The sequence below is a fragment of the Arachis stenosperma genome, chromosome 5, assembly GCF_014773155.1.
Source record: "Arachis stenosperma cultivar V10309 chromosome 5, arast.V10309.gnm1.PFL2, whole genome shotgun sequence".
NCBI lineage: Eukaryota > Viridiplantae > Streptophyta > Magnoliopsida > Fabales > Fabaceae > Arachis > Arachis stenosperma.
In genome coordinates this window covers 49278717-49303427 of record NC_080381.1, presented here as the reverse complement: position 1 = coordinate 49303427, position 24711 = coordinate 49278717, and the positions used below count along the sequence as shown (strand labels likewise).

The following is a 24711-nucleotide window of genomic DNA, read 5'->3' as shown; positions in this document are numbered from 1 at the left end:
TGAATTAGTCCTTCAATTGAATGGAGAATATCTTGTGTTTCAAGCACATGGCCATCCCTCTATGACAAAAGAGAGTAAGCATGAAGAGCTTCTCTCAGTTCAGAGTCAAGAAGAGCCTCCACAGTCAAACTCTAAGTTTGGTGTTGTGAGGCCACAACCAAACTCTAAGTTTGGTGTTCAAACCCCATATCCAAACTCTAAGTTTGGTGTTGGGAATACCACACTTAAATTGACCTGATCACCTTGTGGTTCCATGAGAACCACTGTCAAGCTATTGACATTAAAGAAGCGCTTGTTGGGAGGCAACCCAATTTTATTTATCTAATTTTATTTTATTTTGTTTCTTTGTTATTTTTGTGTTTTATTAGGTACATGATCATGAGGAGTCACGAAAAAAAATCAAAAAAATTAAAAACAGAGTCAAAAACAGAAGAAAAAATTTTTTCACCCTGGAGGCGCACAGGCTGGCGTTCAACGCCCAGAAGGAGCATCTTTCTGGCGTTCAACGCCAGAACAGAGCATCTTTCTGGCGTTGAACGCCCAAAACAAGCAACAACCTGGCGTTTAACGCCAGGATGCGCACACAGAGGACAATCTGGCGCTGAACGCCAGAAACAAGCATGAAACTGGCGTTCAACGCCAGAAACGTGCATAACATGGGCGTTTAACGCCCAGAACTAGCATCAATGGGCGTTTGAACGCCAGAATGATGCATCAAGGCATGTTACATGCCTATATGGTGAAAGAATGGCATTTGTTTTCACCTCAGGATCTGTGGACCCCACAGGATCCCCACCTACCACATTCCTTTTAATCCTAATCACACTCTTCTAATCCAAATCTCATTCTCAATGTCACACTTCCCAAAAACCTTCACCTATCACCTCAATTCCTCTTCCCAATTACCCCATTCACCATTCACATCAACCCCTCTTCCCCATACACCCCACCTACCCCCACTACTTTCAAATTCAATTTCCCACCCTTTCCCACCCAACATGGCCGAACCTATACCCTCCCCCCTCCCTATAAATACCCTTCTTTTCTTTTACATTTTCACACAACACAAACCCACATTCTCCCACATAACCGAACCCTCTCTATTCCCTCTCTCCATATTTTCTTCTTCTTCTTCTACTCTTCTTTTCTTTTTTGCTTGGGGACAAGCAAATTTTAAGTTTGGTGTGGTAAAAAGCCTAAGCTTTTTATTTTTCATTCACCATCAATGGCACCCAAGGCCGGAGTTTCCTCAAGAAAAGGAAAAGGGAAGGCAAAAGCTTCCACTTCCGAGTCATGGGAGAAGGAGAGATTCATCTCCAAGAGCCACCAAGACCACTTCTATGATGTTGTGGCAAAGAAGAAAGTGATCCATGAGGTCCCTTTCAAACTCAAGAAGAATGAGTATCCGGAAATCCGACTTGAAATTCAAAGAAGAGGTTGGGAAGTCATAGCCAACCCCATACAACAAGTTGGAATTTTAATGGTTCAAGAGTTCTATGCCAATGCATGGATCACTAGAAACCATAACCAAGGTATGAACCCAAGTCCGAAAAACTATATCACCATGGTTAGGGGGAAATACTTGGATTTTAGTCCGGAGAATGTGAGGTTGGCATTTCATTTGCCTATGATGCAAGGTGATGAACACCCCTACACTAGAAGGGTCAACTTGATCAAAGGTTGGACCAAGTCCTTAGGGACATTTGTGTGGAAGGCGCCCAATGGAGAGTTGACTCCAAAGGCAAGCCAGTCCAACTAAGAAGACTGGACCTCAAGCCTGTAGCTAGAGGATGGTTGGAGTTCATTCAAAGATCCATCATCCCCACAAGCAACCGATCTGAAGTTACTGTGGATCGGGCCATCATGGTTCATAGCATCATGATTGGTGAAGAAGTAGAGGTTCATGAAGTCATAGCCAATGAACTCTACAAAATAGCTGACAAGCCTTCATACATGGCACGGCTAGCATTCCCTCACCTCATATGCCATCTATGTTATTCAGCCGGAGTTATCATAGATGGAGATGCCTCCATAGAAGAAGACAAGCCCATCACCAAGAAAAGGATGGAGCAAACAAGGGAAGTTCCTCACGGCCCTCAAGGAGAACAAGAGGAGGTTCACCATCAACAAATGCCTCAAATGCACTTTCCTCCCAACAACTATTGGGAGCAACTTAGCACCTCCTTGGAAGATTTGAGCCATAATGTGGAACAACTAAGGGTGGAACACCATGAACACGCCCTCACTCTTCAAGAAATAAGAGAAGATCAAAGAGCAATGAGGGAGGAGCAACAAAGGCAAGGAAGGGACATAGAAGAGTTGAAGAACATCATTGGTCCTTCAAGAAGAAGACGCCACTAGAGGTGGATTCATTCCTTGTTCTTTATTTCTTTCTGTTTTCGGTTTTTAATTATTATGTTTATCTATGTTTTGTGTCTTTATTTCATGATCATTAGTATGTAACCATGCCTTAAAACTATGAATAAAATCCATCAGTCCTTCACCTCTCTTAAAAGAAAAATGTTTTAATTCAAAAGAACAAGAAGTACATAATTTTCGAAATTATTATTGAATTTAGTTTAATTATATTGATGTGGTGACAATGCTTTTGTTTTCTGAATGAATGAATGAACAGTGCATATGTCTTTGGATCTTGTTGTTTATGAGTGTTAAAATTGTTGGTTCTTGAAAGAATGATGAACAAAGAGACATGTTATTGATGATCTGAAAAATTCATGGAATTGATTCTTGAAGCAAGAAAAAGCAGTGAAAAAAAAAAAAAGGAGCAGTAGAAAAAGCCAATAGCCCTTAAAACCAAAAGGCAAGGGTAAAAAGGATCCAAGGCTTTGAGCATCAATGGATAGGAGGGCCCAAGGAAATTAAATCCAGGCCTAAGCGGCTAAACCAAGCTGTCCCTAACCATGTGCTTGTGTCATGAAGGTCCAAGTGAAAAGCTTGAGACTGAGTGGTTAAAGTCGTGATCCAAGGCAAAAGAGTGTGCTTAAGAGCTCTGGACACCACTAACTGGGGACTCTAGCAAAGCTGAGTCACAATCTGAAAAGGTTCACCCAGTTATGTGTCTGTGGCATTTGTGTATCCGGTGGTAATACTGGAAGACAAAGTGCTTAGGGCCACGGCCAAGACTCAAAAGTAGCTGTGATTCAAGAATCAACATGCTTAACTAGGAAAGTCAATAACACTATCTGAAATTCTAAGTTCCTAAAGATGCCAATCACTCTGAACTTCAAAGGAAAAAGTGAGATGCCAAAACTGTTCAGAAGCAAAAAGCTACAAGTCCCGCTCATGTAATTAAATTAATATTCATTGATATTTTGGATTTTATAGTATATTCTCTTCTTTTTATCCTATTTGATTTTCAGTTGCTTGGGGACAAGCAACAATTTAAGTTTGGTGTTGTGATGAGCGGATAATTTATACGCTTTTTGGCATTGTTTTTATATAGTTTTTAGTAAGTTTGAGCTACTTTTAGGGATGTTTTCCTTAGTTTTTATGTTAAATTCACATTTCTGGACTTTACTATGAGTTTGTGTGTTTTTCTGTGATTTCAGGTAAATTCTGACTGAAATTGAGGGATTTGAGCAAAACTCTGAACAAGGCTGACAAAAGGACTGCTGATGCTGTTGGATTCTGACCTCCCTGCACTCGAAATGGATTTTTTGGAGCTACATAACTCTAAATGGCGCGCTCTCAACGGCGTTGGAAAGTAGACATCCAGGGCTTTCCAGCAATATATAATAGTCCATACTTTATTCGAAGAATGACGACGCAAACTGGCGTTGAACGCCAAGTACACGCTCCTTTCTGGAGTTAAACGCCAGAAAAACGTCATAATCCGGAGTTGAACGCCCAAAGCACATCACAACTCGAAATTCAACTCCAAGAGAAGCCTCAGCTCGTGGATAGATCAAGCTCAGCCCAAGCATACACCAAGTGGGCCCCGGAAGTGGATTTATGCATCAATTACTTACTCATGTAAACCCTAGTAGCTAGTCTAGTATATATAGGACCTCTTACTATTGTATTAGACATCCTGGATTGTATTTTGATCTAGTGATCACGTTTAGGGGGCTGGCCATTCGGCCATGCCTGAACCTTCTTTTACTTATGTATTTTCAACGGTGGAGTTTCTGCACACCATAGATTAAGGGTGTGGAGCTCTGCTGTACCTCAAAGATTAATGAAGTTCTATTTTCTTTTATTCAATTCTCTATCTTATTCTTATTCCAAGATATTCATTCGTACTCAAGAACATGATGAATGTGATGAGCTAATAACTCTCATCATCATTCTCACTTATGAACGCGCGTGATTGACAACCACTTCCGTTCTGCGTGCAACAAGGCTTGAATGTGTATCTCTTAGATTCCCCAACAGAATCTTCGTGGTATAAGCTAGATAGATGGCGGCATTCATCTGGATCCGGAAAGTCCAACCTTGTCTGTGGTGTTCCGAGTAGGATCCTGGGAATCCGGAAAGTCTCACCTTGTCTGTGGTATTCCGAGTAGGATTCCGTTCATGAATGACTGTGACGTGCTTCAAACTTTAACCTGCTGGGCGTTAGTGACAAACGCAAAAGAGGGATTCTATTCCAGTAGGAGCGGGAACCAACCGGTGATTGGCCGTACTGTGACAGAGTGCGTGCATTAGCTTTCACTGCGAGGATGGGATGTAGCTATCAACCATGGGTGATGCCTCCAGACTGGTTAGCTGTGCGAGTGACAGCCGCACAGGTTATTTCCCCGAGAGGAATGAAAGTAGCCACAGCTGATAGTGAACCCCTATACAAAGCTTGCCATGGAAAGGAGTAAGAAGGATTGAGTAGAAGCAATGGGAAGGCAGGCGTCTGAGAGCTCTACAGCATCTCCATTCCGCTTATCTGAAATTCCCACCAATGAATCTGCATAAGTATCTCTATCCCTTTTATTATTCCTTTTTATTAGAACAATCCAATTATCACTATTACAAATGTTCAATCAGCCTAACTGAGATTTGCAAGGTGACCATAGCTTGCTTCATACCAACAATCTCTATGGATTCGACCCTTACTCACGTAAGGTTATTACTTGGACGACCCAGTACACTTGCTGGTTAGTTGAACGGAGTTGTGAAAATAAACAGTGCCCTAAGAGTAAAATCATACAAGACCAAAAAGTCAAATCAAATAACAAGTGATCACAATTTCGTCCACCAAGGATCTGCTACCTAAGCCCTTGGAATCCTGAGATCACAATTTCACTTCTGGTTCTTCTGTGAACCTCTGCTACTTTTCATTTAAATTCTGTTTGAATGCTACCTGTTGCTGATTTACTTTCTGCTCAACCATTTACTGCAATTTACTTCTCCTTTGTTTAGATCTTACAATCCCATTCCTCAATTCCCTTTTACTTTCTAGCATTTTATCTTTCTTGCCATTTAAGTTACTGCAATTTAAGTTTCTTGCACTTTAAGTTTCTGTCATTTACTTTCTTGCCATTTAAGATTCTGCACATTTACAATTCTGTTCTTCAATTTACTGCACTTTTCCCTTCCCTATTTACATTTACTGTCATTTACTTTCTGTTAAATACAAATCACTCAACCAAAACTTGATTCGCTTGACTAAATCACCCACTAAACTAAAATTGCTCAATCCTACAATCCCTGTGGGATCGACCTCACTCATGTGAGTTATTATTACTTGATGCGACCCGGTACACTTGCCGGTGAGTTTTGTGTTGGATCGTTTTCCACACATCAAGTTTTTGGCGCCGTTGCCGGGGATTGAAATAGATTGACAATGATTAAGTGAAGTGGAGGTCTAGATTAAGCATTTTTTTTCTTTTCTGTTATTCTAACTCTTACTAACACATTAACTGTTTGAGTTTTTGCTTAAACTAACCAACCAGAACTTCATTCTAGCTACAGATTGAAGTTCCATAGTATTTCTGGGTTTGTGTGTTTATTGTTGTGTGTTTGTATGTCAGGTATAGGAAGATCCTCTACTATCCACTCTGAAATTGATCAAAGGACTCTTCGGAGAATAAGAAGAGCTGAAAGAGGGAAGAATATTGTTGGAGAAGAAGAAGAATCTGAGGAGGAATTCCAAGATATGGAAGGAGATACCAGTCAACCAGGAGGAGGAGCCAACAATGACCAACAGAGAAGAGTCTTGGCTTCATACACATTTGCAAATGCTAGGCATTGTGGGAGTAGCATTCTTCCTCCCAATGTCAATGCAAACAACTTTGAACTCAAGCCACAGAGGAAGCTCGAAACCTCATTGATATGGTGGCCAGCAACCAATATTTCTTTGCTCATCAAAGACAACGCCAGCCATCACAGAGAAGAGGAGTCATGGAGTTGGAAGGAGTTGATTCAATCTTAGTCCAAAACAAGATGATGCAGCAACAGATTCAACAACAATTTGAGCAAATGGCTAAGAGAATTGATGGCTTGCAAGTGGCAGCAGTGAGCACCACAAGCCAACCTCCAACCACTTGGGTGCAAAATGAAGAAGCTCAAGAGGAGCAACAACAAGAGCAAGTCCAATACATGCACAACCAAAATCCTGGAACAAATGAAGTCTATGGTGATACTTACAATCCATCTTGGAAGAACCATCCCAACCTTAGATGGGGAGACAACCATAATCAAAACCAACAACCATGGCAAAGAAACACAAGCCAAAACAATTGGAAAAACACAAACCATAACCCCCAGCCAAACACTAACCAAAACACATACAGAAAACCACAAAATAACTACCCAAATTCTAACCAATACCCACCCAATAGCCACCCAACTAACCAAAACACTTACCTTCATCCATCAACACCCCAAAACCAACCCATCACACAAGATTCACAGAGAATCACCAATCTAGAGCTACTCATGGAGAAACTAATGAAGAGCCAGGAATTGACAAACAAGAATCAAGAAGCTACCATGAAGAACCTAGAGAGGCAGATTGGACAAATCTCTAAGAAGATCTCTGTTGAGAAGCCATCAAGTTCACTACCTAGTGACACCATTCCCAACCCAAAGGAAGAATGCAAGGTGGTGCAACTAAGAAGTGGAAGAGTGTTAACAGATGGTAGCCAAGGAGCAACAAAGAAGCTTATGGAGAATGACACTGAGCCAACAAAGAATGATGAAGCCAACAACAAAGACACAATAAGCAAGAGTGCTTCAGAAAAGCTCACAGAGGAAGACAACAAGCCACAGAATTTAAAGAAAGGAAAGAAAATCATGGAAGAACCAATTCCAAAACAGCATCAAGTGGAGAAGAGATCAACACCACCACTACCTTATCCACAGAGATTTCACAAGGAAACAAAGGATCAGCACTTCCACAAATTTCTTGAGACTTTCAAGAAGTTGGAAATCAACATACCTTTGGCAGAGGCCTTGGAGCAAATGCCCCTGTATGCCAAGTTCTTAAAAGAGCTCATCAACAAGAAGAGAGATTGGAATGAGAAGGAAACTGTAATGCTTAGTAAGGAATGTAGTGCACTCATTAAAAAGGGACTCCCTCCCAAGCTTGAAGACCCTGGAGGTTTCTTCTTACCGTGCACCATTGGAAACCTGTTTATTAACAAAGGGATGTGCGATCTAGGAGCAAGCATAAATCTAATCCCATATTCTCTAGTGAAAAATCTTGGCATAGAGGAGGTGAAACCAACAGAGATGACTTTGGAATTGGTGGATCAATCAATAGTCCATCCTAAGGGGCTGATTGAGAATCTTTTAGTTAAGGTTGACAAGTTCATCTATCCGGCAGACTTTGTGATCCTAGTTTCTTCAGAAAATGGAAATGACTCCATAATACTTGGTCGACCATTTTTGGCCACTGCTAGAGCCATTGTGGACATAGAGCAAGGAGAGTTAACTCTTAGGATGCATGAGGAGAGCATCATCCTGAAAGTCTTTCCAGAAGAACAAAAGGATGAAGAAACAGGCAAAATGAGTAATGATCGCCTTCCAAAACAATCCACTGAAAAGGAAGTGGAACAGAGAAACAAACAGATGCAAGAAGAAAAAGGGGTTCACAAGGAAGCAGGGGTGATCAGCAAGAAGGAAGGCATCACAACTCAAGTAACTGTCAAGAAAGGAAGATCAACAAGCAAGAAAAAGGTGAAGAATAAGAAAAAGGCTCAAAAAGGGTGGAAGAACAAGAAAATCCCAACTGAAGGATTCTCTAAGGGTGATAAGGTGCAATTAATATACCAACAGCAGGGAGCAGAAAACTATTACACTATCAACAAAATTCTTTCTCTTGAGCATATGGAAATTGAGCATCAAAGCACACAGAGAAAACTGACAGTGAGAGGTGACAAGCTGAGACATCACCAACATCAACCACCTTAAAGGGAGGTTAATGTCAAGCTAATGACAATAAAAGAGCGCTTCATGGGAGGCAACCCATGGTTTAAGATTTCTGTTTTCTCTTTTATTTAATAAGCTATGATTCCTCTGAAAATGATTTTGAATTTTCATGCCTGGTGAATGCATATATCATTTTGAAGCACATGGCAAACTTCTAAGTTTGGTGTACCTTAAGGCACACCCAAGCTCATTATTCGAAGAAGAGTATTATCTTTTAGAGCATATGCATAAGTCTTTTGATAAAGCATGTGACCAAACACTAAGTTTGGTGTCTGCATAATCAGAGGAGCAATTTCCAATCATGGACTCAAAACCATACAGACAAGGGATCATACATCAATAATTTTCTTTAAAATACATCAATTGTGAGATTGGTTTGCAATTGCTAAGCCAGCCCCTAAATAAAAGATAAGTTTGGTGTTCACCAACCTTTAACATCTTTAATTAAGGGACACGATTGACCACAAAAATATTTTTCATAATAATAAACAATTAATATTTCTTTTGATGCAAATTAATTGCCAACGGCCATATTAATGATCTAAGGCTAGCTATCTTGATTCTTGCAGGAGAAAAAAGATTAAGACAAAACTCAAGGAGGGGCCACGGCTAGGAGGAGCTATGTGAGGGAGGTCACATGTGCCTAGGAGAACGTGCTCATAGGAAACAACATTTGCATGCATGCAACATTGGACACCGAAGTGCATGCAACCAATGGGAGGAGGATCCTCGTCAAGCCTCAACCATGCATGCAAGCCATCCATCTCATGCATTCTTTGAATGAGCAAACCAATCTCAGCCCTTCATGAACACTCACGGTTCCCTCCTCATTCATTTATTGTGGTTTTGTTGAAAAGCCTGGAAACATGGCCTATAAATAGCCGTTGCACTAACACGGCATACACTTTCTTTTATTCAAGCCACTTTCATATTAAAACCATATTCTCTTCCACTTCCAAAACCAACATAATTTCCCTACCTCACACATCAAAACCGAACCAAATTTCACCCCAAGCACAACACATATTTCTTCTTCTACTCTCACTTCTTCCTTCTTTTCACTTTAATTCTAATGGCCTCCTCAAGCTCACAAAGAAGGCCGGGAAAAGAGCCTATGATAACCAAACCCCCAACCTTTGACGCAACCAAATTTAGATCCCAATTTCATGAAGGGAGATATCATAGGTTCATGAAGGCAAAGAATGTCATCTATGAGAAAGGCCTTGATTTGAGGGAATGAGAATACCCCATTATGAAGCAAATTACTAGAGAAAGGAGGTGGGAACTCTTGTGTGCTCCTCTGACTGACATCAGTGCAGTAATGATTAGGGAGTTCTATGCAAATGCTGCCAAAGAAAACAAAAATAGTGCTCCTTACACAAGCTATGTCAGAGGGGTTGAAGTGAGTTTTAGTCCAGCTGCCATCACAAGAGCTCTCAAGTTGAGAACCATAACCTATCCAGAGCTTAGTTATGAGGCTAGATTGCAACGGGAAAATAATCCTGATGAGATCTTGCAAGGGATATGCATGGAAAATACAGATTGGGAAAGAGATTCAAAGGGGATTCCAAGTCACATAAGGAGGGTAAATCTGACTCCAGTGGCTAAAGGATGGTTTGAAATAGTGAGGAGATCTATCCTTCCTACTGGAAATGCTTCTTGGGTCACAATCAAAAGAGCACTCTTGACATACTGCATCTTGCATGGAGGTGAGATCAATGTTGCACAGCTCATAGCCGACAGCATTCAAGAAATGGCCGATAGCACAAGCAAGTCAAAAGGTCTTGGACATCCAAGCACCATCCAAAGGCTATGTAACAGAGCCAATGTAATTTTTGAAGATGAGGACACAACAAAAGTGAAAGTAGGAAAATGGATTACCAAGAAGAGCATGGAGGGAATTAATGAAGAAGAAAATTAAGAAGGGGTGGTAGCTCCTAGACAAAGGAGATCACAAAGAGAGGAAGGACGAAATCAAGCTTATGATGCCACAGATATGAGCCAATTACAAAGATCAATAGAAGAATTATCTCAGCAACTCATGCAGGCTCAACAAGGTCAAAATCAACTCATGCAGATCCAACAAGGCCAAAATCAAGGGGGCCCAGCGCAATATCTAGAGCCCCATCCTGAATTCATGGAACAATTCTTGAAAGAAAAGGAAGAACGAGAAGCTTGGCAGCATCAAATGGAGGAGAAACAAGAGAGATGGCAACAACAAATGATGACTCAGCAGCAAGAATTCCAAGCACAAATCCTTGAAGGACAAAAAGAGCAATACAAAGAATTCAAGGAATCATATGATAAGCTGTATTTCAGTCAAGCTAAAGCATCGGAATATAGTCACAACCTGTACCAATGGAAGAATGTTCATCATACCATAGGTGAAGTTAGACACGTACAAAGAATGGAGTATGATGAAAACATGCAAGCAAGGTTGGAGTACTTGACCCACAATTTGCCAACACTCAATCCTGAGATCAAGCCATTTGAGCAATGCCCTGAATTCTTAGCCAAGCAACAAGCAAAATCTTGTCAATACACTGAGTCAACCTTTAACACATTGGAAACTTTTGGGCTCAAAGGACTCATAGATTCTGTTTGGGCTAGAAGATGTCCTGGAGAAGAGATCCAAGATTACTCCAAGACAGGGAAGAGAAAGAAGAAGAAGGGAGAATCAAGCAGCAGCCATGACCATTAGAAGGTGGCAAAGTTCTTTCATACTTCCTCTTTCATACCTCTAATAAGGAGATGCATGTCTGAAACATGATATGCCTCCATCATTTATTTCCTTTACTTTATGCATTTTCTGTTCTTTGCTTTTCATTTTAAGTTAGTTAATAATTAGCTAGAAAAATGCCAAGTCTGCATAATGCTTGTATCCATCACTTAGCTTTAAATATTGCTTTGTTTCCCATATGCTTGAATAAAAGAGTTTGGTTTGAATTGAAAAGTAAAATATCCAATGTTGCATGAGTATGAATGGAAGTTGGTGGTGGCATATGTGTTTGATTAAATGCATGACTCATGGAATAAGTGTTGCATAATATCATTCTCATTAATTGTGAGTTAGCTTGCTGTTACAAAGACTTTCATTAAGAATGAAACAACCCTTGGTAACAAAAACAGAAAGAAAAAGAGAAAGAAAAAGCCAAAATGGCAAGCAGAACAAAGAATAAAGGTTGGACACCAATGGTTTGAACCTTAGGACAAATGCCTGTGGTGTTCTTGTACTGAGATCTGCTTGGATGAGTAAATTCTAAGGGGTATTTTGAAACCCAGTCACTTAGATCAACTGATTTGGGATGGCCAATTGAAAATCCACAATAAAGAGCAACTTAGATACAAAGCACTTAGTAATCCAAAGAGATGTTGGGCATCAATGATCCTAGGAAGAATTAGCAAGCTAAGTGTCTGTGGTGGAGAGATGTTGAGCAAAAGAAAAGAAAATAAAGCCAAAGGCTATGCTGCAACATTTGACACCCAACCTATAAAAGAATAAGAAGCTTGTTAAGCATTATAAGCCAAGAAGAGTTACCAAGGGAGTAATCAAAAGGTGAGTCTTATGACAGCAAGTTTAGCAAACCTTTGATGCAAAATGTGTATTATGCAGCAGCAACAATAAATGAGTGGTCATTATCAGCATAAAAGCCCCATAGATCAAGTTCTGCTATCTGCATAATAAGGATATGCATTCTTTTCTTATTCATTTCATTTACTCTTAGTTTTGATGCTTGCTTGGGGACAAGCAAGATTTAAGTTTGGTGTTGTGATGACAAGTCATCATATACCCATTTTTCAAGCTAATTTCACTTGTTTTGCTAGCATTTATGCACTTTCTTACATCCTAAGTAAGTGATTTGGAGTGAAAATGCATAACTTCTCTAAATCAAGCAACCACCATGAAATTAATGTTAAATCATGAGGTTTAAGCTAATTTTAATTGCATTTTAATTGATTTGTAAGCCTCTTGAATTTAGTGATACTTTGAGTGGTTGTTTGGTTTATTTTAGGTGAAGAAAAGAAAAGAAAATGAAAAGCGTGGCCTAAGAAGCGTGACACAAGAAAAGGAAAGCGTGGCCAAAGAGGAGAGAAGCGTGCCGCATCACAATGGGGGAAGCAACATTGCCCTCCACAAGGGCAGAATGCCCTCTAGGAGGGCAGCATTAAGTGACCGAACCAAGAAAGGCAACTCTGCCCTGCCCACTCCAAAGGGCAGAGCACAAAATGATGCCATGGAACCAAGAGAAGCAATTTCTGCCCTGCCCTTGTGGAGAGCAGGATCGGGCTCTCAAAGGAAAGAAATCAAAGGAAAAATAGCTCCCATGCATGCCACAAGGGTCGAACCAAGAACCATGAGGAAGCCAAAGACTAAAGGTGATTGACGTGCCAAGAAGCCAAGAAAATATTAGCGTGTTTGCACCCTCCCAGGTTCGAACCCGAGACATGAAGAAAAGGATCCTGCCCTGCCCTTGGCGCGGGCAGGGCAGCATTTGAATTGGCGCATCACACACAAAACCTTGGCGCACCAACTTTGCTTCCTGGCGCACCGAATTCTCGTCCTGGCAGCATCTGGCGCGCGCGTTCCTTCCCTGGCGCACCAAACCGTTCCTGCCCTGCCCTTGGCACGGGCAGGGCAGCGTCTTGCAGCGTCCCGCACGCCAATTTCCTTTCCTGGCGCACCAACCTTCGCATCTGGCAGCACCATCCGCACGCAATCCTCAATCTGGCAGCACCAACTTTCCCGCCCTGCCCTTGGCGCGGGCAGGGCAGCCTCTGGCGCACCAAACTCGTGCCAGACTCGCTCCAGGACGCGCCAGAATCACAACACGCCGCACCAAATCCATGCACCAAGCTTCATTTTTCTGCCCTGCCCTCCACAAGGGCAGGGCAGCCTCCTGGGAGTGGTTTTTGGGCCAAAATTCAAATTAAAAATTCATTTGAATTCATTTCTTCACCAATCCAAAAGCCCATCCAAATCCCATTATCCAAGAATAGAAAGTGTATAAATAGGACTTAGTTTGATGTAATTAGGACCTTTTAGCGATCTTTACTTTGAGCTTTGAATTTTTGCTTTCATTTTGAGCTTTTGAATTTTGTCTTTGAGCTTCCTTGAGAGATTTGTCCGAGCACCAAGAGGATCAAGGGAGAATTGATTGATCTCCTTCCTCAATTCCCTTGGGCAATTCTACTCTTCTGTTTTCTGAGTATTGGGTGTGTGAAATTGGGGAAATTCTGTCCCAATTCCCATTCAAGCTCTTTGCATTTTATTTTTTGCATAATTGAATTCAAATTCTGTTCTTCAATTGTTTCTTCTTTAATTTTCTGTCAATTGCTTAGTTAATTCAGATCTGGGAAGGAAATTGGGTTTTAGGATCTGCTACCTAAGCCCTTGGAATCCTGAGATCACAATTTCACTTCTGGTTCTTCTGTGAACCTCTGCTACTTTTCATTTAAATTCTGTTTGAATGCTACCTGTTGCTGATTTACTTTCTGCTCAACCATTTACTGCAATTTACTTCTCCTTTGTTTAGATCTTACAATCCCATTCCTCAATTCCCTTTTACTTTCTAGCATTTTATCTTTCTTGCCATTTAAGTTACTGCAATTTAAGTTTCTTGCACTTTAAGTTTCTGTCATTTACTTTCTTGCCATTTAAGATTCTGCACATTTACAATTCTGTTCTTCAATTTACTGCACTTTTCCCTTCCCTATTTACATTTACTGTCATTTACTTTCTGTTAAATACAAATCACTCAACCAAAACTTGATTCGCTTGACTAAATCACCCACTAAACTAAAATTGCTCAATCCTTCAATCCCTGTGGGATCGACCTCACTCATGTGAGTTATTATTACTTGATGCGACCCGGTACACTTGCCGGTGAGTTTTGTGTTGGATCGTTTTCCACACATCAAGTTTTTGGCGCCGTTGCCGGGGATTGAAATAGATTGACAATGATTAAGTGAAGTGGAGGTCTAGATTAAGCATTTTTTTTCTTTTCTGTTATTCTAACTCTTACTAACACATTAACTGTTTGAGTTTTTGCTTAAACTAACCAACCAGAACTTCATTCTAGCTACAGATTGAAGTTCCATAGTATTTCTGGGTTTGTGTGTTTATTGTTGTGTGTTTGTATGTCAGGTATAGGAAGATCCTCTACTATCCACTCTGAAATTGATCAAAGGACTCTTCGGAGAATAAGAAGAGCTGAAAGAGGGAAGAATATTGTTGGAGAAGAAGAAGAATCTGAGGAGGAATTCCAAGATATGGAAGGAGATACCAGTCAACCAGGAGGAGGAGCCAACAATGACCAACAGAGAAGAGTCTTGGCTTCATACACATTTGCAAATGCTAGGCATTGTGGGAGTAGCATTCTTCCTCCCAATGTCAATGCAAACAACTTTGAACTCAAGCCACAACTCATCACTCTGGTGCAAAACAATTGTTCCTTTGGAGGAGGGCCTTTGGAGGATCCAAACCAACATTTGTCTACTTTCTTGAGAATCTGTGACACAGTGAAAACGAATGGGGTACCTCCTGACAGCTACAAGTTGCTACTCTTCCCATTCTCTCTTAGAGATAAAGCCACTCAATGGCTAGAGACTTTTCCAAAAGAAAGCATCAACACTTGGGATGACTTGGTGAGCAAGTTTCTTGCCAAATTCTACCCTCCTCAAAGAGTCCTAAGGTTGAAGACAGAGGTTCAAACATTCACTCAATTGGAGGCCGAGAGCTTATATGAAGCATGGGAGAGATACAAGGCTCTATTGAGGAAGTGTCCACCAGAGATGTTCACTGAGTGGGACAAGCTACAAAACTTCTATGAAGGCCTCACTCTTAAAGCTCAAGAAGCTCTTGATCACTCTGCTGGAGGCTCTCTACAACTCATGAAAACCACAGAGGAAGCTCGAAACCTCATTGATATGGTGGCCAACAACCAATATTTCTTTGCTCATCAAAGACAACGCCAGCCATCACAGAGAAGAGGAGTCATGGAGTTGGAAGGAGTTGATTCAATCTTAGTCCGAAATTTTATTTAGAAAAATTCTAATAGAAAGACCGAACCCTTCTGAAGGATTGTGCCAATGATTTATACTCATCAATCATCTTAGAAAGATCTTGGACCAAACTAGGGTGGATCCAAAAAAATTAATATGGGGGGCCAAAAATATACATAATATAAAGCAATGTCTATATAAATAGCATCACCACAAGTGGAGAAATTACCTTCTTCAGTGAATTTTTTTCAGGAACTTCACAAGTAGCATCAAACATGCATAGCAAGCTACGTACAAAATTCAAATGAGACTCCTATCTAGTATCTCTAGCTTTTTATAGAGTACCAATTTGATTATGTCCACTGCCTATCACAATCTTATCATTGGCAATTGAGTTTGTAACATTATTTGCTTGAGCAACCCTTAACTGATCATGACGCTTGGGAAAAACAGTCACAACATTCATAATTAGTGAGAGTTTATAAAAGAATTGATGAACATAACAAACTTCTTTAGCTGCTGAAACAAGTGCTAATTGTAATCGATAAGCAAGACAACGGATGTAATAAGTAAAAGGACAATCTTTCAAAAACAAAGCTTGTAATCCATTCCACTCACCATGTATATTACAAGCTCCATCATACCCTTGTCCCTAAGATTATGAACATCAAGATTATGACGAGAAAGAATTGATAAAATTTAGTTTTTTCAATGTCAAAAAACAAGTATCAGAAATATGAACAAGATAAAAAAATCTTTCTTGAGCACAACTATGCTTGTCTACAAATCTCAAAATCATAGACATTTGTTCTCGCTTTGACTCATCTCTTACTTCACCAATAATTATGCAAAATTTAGAATCACCAATTTCTTCTCAAATTGCTGCACCCACTTTTTTGGCAAAGATATATAATACATCTTTGCGAACACTAGGAGATATATATTGAGCATTTTCAGGAACATTTTCAAGAACAACATTATTAACATCCTGATTATAAGAAGCTAAAAGCTTAACTAGCTTAATAAATTTTTTCCTATTCAAAGATTTAAGACTTTTATCGTGGCCTCTAAATGCACATGCTTGAAATTTAAGCCAACGAATAGCATCAATAATTGTCTTCAACCTTAAACGGTTATTTGCAAAAGTTTCATCATTATGCCTATCAAAAACTTTGTCTATATGATTGGACAAATGCACAATTCACCCCACTATTTACTTTCTTTCAATTACTAAATCCTAAATCTGAAAATACATTTTTTCCGTCATTGCGAATACCATAATGTCTACTAAACAAATAGCAAGGCAAACAATAAGCAGCATCTTTTTTTGAAGAATATTCTAACTAACTTGAAAATTTCTTAAACCAAGAAGATTAAAAATGTCGACAATGATTATCATTACCAGAAGCTAGATAACTAACATTTGTTGGTCAATATGGTCTAGCTATTATGTATGTTCTACGTATCTTATCACGCTTATTGACATGATATTGCCAAATTGGACGTTGTTTTTCTTGATTCCTTTCTGGTAAGGAGATGTCAACATCTTTTTCTATTCTTAGAACTTTAGCTTCATGATGATGTACATTTTAAATAAGATTAGAGCACTCACTTATTTGAATTTCTTGTGAAATAAGATTAGAAGGCTAATTAATTTGAACATCAACATTACTATCAACCACTTTTCTCTTAAAAATTACATCAATTTTATTTTGCTTTTTCATCATAAAATGCTCTGATTTCTTTTTTACTGTAATATTAATATGAACAAGATAAAAAAATATTATAAATATATATTTATAAAAAATAATAATAGTTAAATTATAACATTTAAAATTTAAATCAAATTAATAGTTCAAAAACATTAAAAATATAGATACTAACCTGTTGCTAAATATTGGCTGAATATTCGTGAGAGACAAGATCTCTTTCACGAATTGAATCAACAAAATAGCACCAAAGATCACGTAATGGGGGTACAATGGCACACAATCCTTGTCAAGTTGTCATTAGAAGAAAGATTTGCAGTATAAACTTACAGTGACACACAATCCTTTAGAAAAAAAGTTTGGTCTTTGAAAATATAGAGTTCAAGTTTTTAACGTTTTATCTTTTTTTTTTTTAACTTTTTTTCTTAAACTTTAGGCTTTAGGTCCATCCGGACTCCGGCCATATATTTGCATATATAGTATAGGCCTTGTTAGTTGTTAACTTCTTTTTTTTTTTTATAAAATGTTATTTTTTTTTCTTTTATTTTTTGGGTTGGACTTAGTTTATATTACCTAAATATTATTACTAATATTATTACTAATATTATTTTTTGCTATTTCCTTATAGTGAAGATGATTTTTTAGAAGATACTAGTGTATGAATCCGTGCTCAGCACGAAAAAATTTATAAAAGTAAAAAAATAAGATTTATATATTTGGATATTTTAAAAAAAAACACAAAATAATTATTATGTTAAGAAATTTATAAAATTATTATAAAAATCAAAGTTTAACTTAAAAATAGTGAGTAATAATTATTTTACACATTTTTTTAAGTAAAATAATTATACATTGATACGAAATTTAAAATAAAATTAAAATATTTATATTAGAATCCTATTTTTTTAAAGACATCTCTGTAAACAACATTGATGGTTGAATTTGCAGACATCCCTACGTGATTCGTAAGTAAAACTTTTAAACTTCTCTTACTCTTAACTCTTGAAAGTGCCACATATAGTTGGCCATGTGTAAAAACTGGTTTGGCCAAGTACAATACAACATGAGATAAAGTTTGTCCTTGAGACTTATCAATTGTCATGGCAAACGATACTACTATGGGAAGCTGTCTTCGTTGGAATCTAACTAGGACGGTTTCATTTGTTAGTACCATATTCATTCTTGGAATCAAAGCAATATGACCAACATTGTTACCCGTTAAGACTTCACATTCTATGACATGATTTCTAAGCTTCCTAACTTGTAGCCTTGTACCATTACAAAGACCACTGGATTGATCAATATTCCTCAATAACATCACCAAAATACCAACCTTGAGTATTAATTTATGTGGAGGCAAACCAGAGCAATTACGCTATTAAGTAATTCAGGATCATAGAGATCTAGTTGACTCTCCATATTCCCTTCATTCATACAAATCGAATCCGAACTAGGATATAATTTTCCCTTCCAGGAATGATAGCCATCAGATGGTTGTTGACCTCTTCAACGATGTCCAGCGTGGAAGTCAGTATAGTTCTTGCTTTGAAAAATCCTTTGAGAACATGTTATCCAAAATATTTGGATAAGAAAAATGAACCAACTCATCAAATGACTAGCCCGAAGAAGGAATAACAATATCTCCTAGAAGACATATCTCAGATTTACCATCCATATTGTCACATATTAGACCATCACAAACTTTCAATAACCACTCACCAAATTGCTTTGTCTCATCATGATTTGAAGCAGTCGTCCCTACAGAGAGTCTCATGTTTTTTGTTAGTTTGAGCACCTGACAAAACTTCCAAAGGTAAGACGAATTCACAGTTGAATGAACAATATCTTGTCTCGATCTTCGTGAAATGATAGAAAGAATTTGTCTAAAGTCTCTACCTAGTACAACCACTTTTCCTCCAAAGGGAAAACCTTTGTTATATATTGGAGAAAATCTCATGATATCACCTAAGCATTTATCAAGAACTTCATAGTAGTACCTACTAACCATTGGAGCATCATCCCAAATTATAAGTTTGGCTTTCAACAGCAGCATTGCTTGAGGGGAACCAGGTTTGATGCTACATACAGAATCCTCAATTATATTCAGCGGTATTTTGAACCTTGAGTGTGCCGTTCTTCCATTGGGAAGAAGTAAAAATGCAATACCACTTGAAACAATGTTTAACACAATATCACCCTTGAGCAAATCTCAACAGACATAAGGTTTCAGAGAAATGTTTTTTCAATACCCCCATGACCATACACAAAGAAAAAACCGCTTCATCACAATACACAGGTAATAATATCTCAGGGAATCTAGTTTGACTCTCTATAATAATATCTCTATCTTTGCTTAGTTGTTCGACATCGACAACAATCAATGTAGCCACTTCAGATGTAGATGGCAAGTTGTATGTCCTGCCATCTGTAGTCCTTTTACTAATCAACTTAAGCTTTATATTTGTGCAATTTTCCTGTTGGTACCTATCTCTTGCATAGCAAAAGTTATTTGCCAAACTATTATATTGTCTAGCATGTTTCTTAATATTGCCACAATTTTCTTATCTCGCTTATTTATAGCTTCATTGGAACTCCACAAAAAAAAACACAATAAATTTTATGTTATTTTCTCTCACAAATAAAAAATAACTAAAATATTTGACTGGTTGCATGAAAATTACCGAAGTGTGCGTATCCGATTATCAATCTCATTTTCTGTGTCATAGATATATAGTTGGGCAAATGTTGGTCGTAGACTATCCAAAGGAAGTAAGCTACCAATGCTATGGTAGTTTTGACCCCAGGCTTAAAAATTGGAGGAGCAGTCCCATTGTTCACCCCACAGTTAATTTTTCCGGTCATTGATGAAAAACAAAACATTGAATTAAATGCCCTTATATTTTTTAGGAAATGAATACTTCTTTGATCTCCTCCAGTATGAAGCTGAATGAGCTCATCAGGAGGCACAGGAAGTAGAGGAAGCTCGATCTTTCCTTCCATACAACATAATTAAAACTTTGGTTGGGGCGGCTGTTTGAATTTAGCAAGCCTTTCTTCAGACCACATCCATGCTTTATAGTGTTAACATTGATAAATAGGATTTTTTATATCCCACACATCTGCCGAATGAACTCTCTTTAGATATTCAGTTGTCATACAGATGCAATTTAGTCCATGATGTACACAAAGATGCAAATAAACATATAGATAAAATTTTTACATACTGTCTAAAGTTTCTGAGGATGGTATAAAATTATCTTTTATATTCACATCGGACATTGAATCATCATAACCATTCAAATGGTTTCAACAGCAGAAACCACATATGTTGAACTCTTTCATCATCTCAGTACAGGTTCGTCCGAATAGAGCTATGGCCTCCTTATCAAACACAACAAAAGTTATTGTAGTAGTACCATCAAAAACCAACAAATTCAACTTATACTTGCTTTTTTTATTCAAAAACATCAATTAACACTTGACCTGTCACCCTTTAGTTACAATAAAATCATAAAAATTATATTTAACACAATTTAAATGCTCAAACACAATTTTTTTAGACTTATCAGTTTTCTAGATTTTAGTCTAGCAGAGGAGACTTTAGTATAAAGTTGTTGTAGGTATATAAATTTTTTCTATGCACTCTATCTCATTTTTCCAATATTTTTTTTGTGCATAGACGATATTTCCATCAATCAAAGTAGTTTTTGTTTTTAATAAATTATTCTCTTATTGTCTACTAATTGTTGGTATTAAGCTAGATATTGCTAAATAAATTAAAAAGAGACATAATCAATTACATAGCTATATTGATTTTTTATGAAAAGATTGCATAAATAAGTCCAATTAGAGTCGTACCTATTAACCACATTATTCACGTCCTTATTACAGTCATCGCAGAAGTATGTATCCGCATTAGCTTCTGATGCTGCAAACATAAGATTTATACCACCAACTTAGAACGGGTTCAACATTAAGAACAGTGGCCAGAACAACATAGAATCCAACCTACATAAGAATAGTTTGAAAGTAAAAAAACAAACAATGAACCAAACATAAAAAAGTAGTTTTCTATAAGGCACTCACATCTGTGATGCCAGGGCATCTAGGCCAGTTTCACTGACCTTTTTCTTTACTGTTTTAGGGTAGTTTTATACATTTTCTTAGTGAATAAGGCAAGTTTTGGATGAAAATACACTTACACCTTGATTCAAACAACTATTGTGAATTTCATATGATTTCATGAGGATTTTGCTAGAATTGCATGATAAATTGATGATTCATAATCTCATGACTTTGGCTAGAGCTTTGATGCACTTTATTTGCTTGATTTCAGGGCAAAGGAAGCAAGGAAGAACCACGTTAGTACTCACGTTAATCTAGTTAACGTGAACACTAACGTGGAATGGTAAATAGCTTGCAATGTTAATGAGAAAAGTGATCACCAATAACGCCTGCGAAGCCATCAATAGCTCATGTTACTTGCCACGTTAACTAAGTTAACGTGGTAGTTAACGTGGAGACAAAAGAGAACTCTAATGTTAGGGGAAAACGTGAACATCAATAACGTTCCAAAACTTGGCAATGAGCCACGTTAAGAGTCATGTTAACTTAGTTAACGTGAACTCTAACGTGGAAGAGAAGAACAATGCCAATGTTAGTGACACTCACCTTTGTCACTAACGTTGGATCAACTAGCATTGCCTACGTTAGTGGTCACGTTAAGACCACTAACATGAGAGTTAACGTGGAGTTGAGGATTGATGAGCCAACGTTAGTGACACTCACTTTTGTCACTAACGTTGGAAGATGGCATTCTCTACTACGTTAAGAGTCACGTTAAGTTACTAACGTGGAGAGTAGGGGAATTTGGAGCGTTAGTTACAAAGGTAAGTGTCACTAACGCTCTCGAAGGTGAAGCATACCCACGTTAAGAGCCACGTTATTTACACTAACGTGAACTCTAACGTAGGGACAAAAGGAACATAGCAATGTTATTGGGAAAGGTGAGTCCCAATAACGCTTGCGAAAGGGGTATAAGCCAACGTTATTGGGAAAAGTGAGTCCCAATAACGTTAGCAAAGATTTAAAAGGCAACGTTAGAGGTCACGTTAGTGCCAATAACGTTGGAGTTAACGTGAGGTATTTGAGGGTGGAACGTTAGTGGAAAAAGTGATTGCCACTAACGTTCTCGAACCCACAATGTCACTTAACGTTAATCTCACTAACGCCAATGCCTAATTCATACTTCACTGCAAGCTAGGCCCACTAAAGATTAGAACTGCTTCAACTCAAGATCCAGAGCCCACTTCCAAGACTTGAAGAACTCACTAGAAGATCAAGAGGAGTAGTATATATAGGAGTAGTTTTGAACTATAGAGATGCTTGGCACTTGGGAGAACTACCTCTGTATATTTACTTTTTTGCACTTTTAGCATGGATTCTTCTTTTCTGCCATTTTTTATTTCTAGAGCTATGAACAACTAAACCCCTTTCATTGGGTTAGGGAGCTCTGTTGTAATTTGATGGATCAATTATAGTTTTCATTCTTATTCTTCTTTCTTTTCTCTTGATCTTACTAGAAAGATTTCGATCTTCATCTAATTGGATTGTTATCTTGGGAAAGAAACTCTCCATAATTGGATCTCCTCTGAGCCTTGGAAAAGGGATGAGGAGATCATGCTAGAAATGCTTTCTCATGTTGGACCAAATTGGGGTTTGGGCGGATATAGTGACATGTAATCCTCCCAACACTTTGATTTGGAAATACATGTGGTATAATCAGTGACCACACTTCATCTCTTCCCATGAGCAATTAAATCAAGGAATTGGGCAATTGTTCAAGCTTAGAGAGATTGGATTGCCAAGAAATTGGGATCCAATCACTTAAGATTGCCAAGGAGATCAATGAATGCATTGATTGAGGAAGAAATGAGAATGAACTTGATCCGGAGAATGCAACATCTTCTGAACCCAATGATTTCTCCATTTCTGATCTTACCCATTCTCTTTACTTTCAGTCATTTATTTTCATGCTCATTGCCCCAAATCCCCATTTAAGATTCTGCACTTTATTTTCTGTTATTTACTTTCCTGCCATTTAATTTTCTACAATTCTCAACTACATCCTGTTCAGCTTAACTAGCATAATCTTCCAATTAAAATTGCTTGACCAATCAATCCTTGTGGGATTCGACCTCACTCTATTGTGAGTTTTTACTTGACGACAATTCGGTATACTTGCCGAAGGAAAATTTGTTGAGAGACAAGTTTTCATGCATCAAGTTTATGGCGCCGTTGCCGGGGATTGATTTTGAATCAACAATGATTAAGTTGGAAGATCACTAGATTGAGCATTTTTCTTTTTCTTTATTTGTTATTTGATTTGGTCGATTACCTTCAGTTTGTTTAGTTTCTTCCTCATCCCCTTCACCCTCTTTATTTTTCTTTCTTTTTTTTTTGTTAATTACAATTATGCTCACTAACCCACTAAATGTTTAGTAATTTGTATCACTCACACTAACAATTACTCTAACAAGAATAGTCTCTTTATTTTATCTCTTGTTGTGTGTTTTGTTAGTTGTATGACAGGGAGAAGAGAGGGAGCTTCAACTACCTTCGATTCAGAACCTGAAAGGTCCCTTTGGAGACTAAGGAGAGAAGCAAGATGGAAAGGAATTGTTGGTACTGAGGAGGAGGAAGAGTACTTTGAACCCAACATGGAAGAAAATTTGGAAAATAATCATGAAGGAGAAACTCACAACCATGCTAGAGAAGGCCCTGCAAATCGTGCTGGGTAAGAAAGGAGAGTTTTAGGCTCCTACATCAATCCAAATCCAGGAAACTGTGGAAGTAGCATTCAGAAGTCCACCATACATACCAACAACTTTAAACTAAAACCCCAGCTCATCACCCTTGTTCAGAACAATTGTTCATTTGGAGGAAGTGCTCAAGAAGACCCCAATCAACACCTAACCACCTTCCTGAGAATTTGTGACACTATGAAGTCTAATGGAGTCCACCTGGATGTCTATAGGCTACTCTTGTTCCCTTTTTCACTCAGGGACAAGGCATCCAAATGGCTTGAATCCTTTCCAAAGGAGAGCTTAACAAATTGGGAAGATGTGGTGAACAAATTTTTGGCAAGATTCTACCCTCCTCAAAGAATCAACAGGCTGAGAGCTGAAGTGCAGACTTTTAGGCAGCAAAATGGTGAGACTCTCTATGAAACATGGGAGAGATTCAAGGACTTAACAAGAAGATGCCCACCAGATATGTTCAATGAATGGGTTCAACTTCACATTTTCTATGAAGGTCTTTCCTATGAGTCAAAGAAGGCCGTAGATCATTCATCAGGAGGCTCTCTAAACAAGAAGAAAACCATTGAAGAAGCCATATATGTCATTGAAACAGTTGCTGAGAATGACTACTTCTATGCCTCCGAAAGAAGTAACACTAGAGAAGTAATGGAGCTGAACCACATGGATGCATTGCTAGCTCAAAATAAGATGATCACCAAGCAGCTAGCAGATCTTACTAAGAAGGTGGAGGAAAACCTAGTTGCAGCAGCCATCACTTCATCACCAGCTCAAGAAGGAGTGAATATAGGAGAAGA

At 38.4% G+C, this 24711-nt stretch overlaps 1 non-coding gene across 1 annotated transcript; it reads right to left on the bottom strand.

Moving 5' to 3' along the window:
* Nucleotides 1–24268: 24268 nt before the first annotated feature.
* Nucleotides 24269–24375, bottom strand: LOC130984642 (small nucleolar RNA R71). Its single transcript, XR_009088560.1, has one exon. It is a non-coding gene; the product is annotated as a small nucleolar RNA R71 (small nucleolar RNA).
* Nucleotides 24376–24711: the final 336 nt, after the last annotated feature.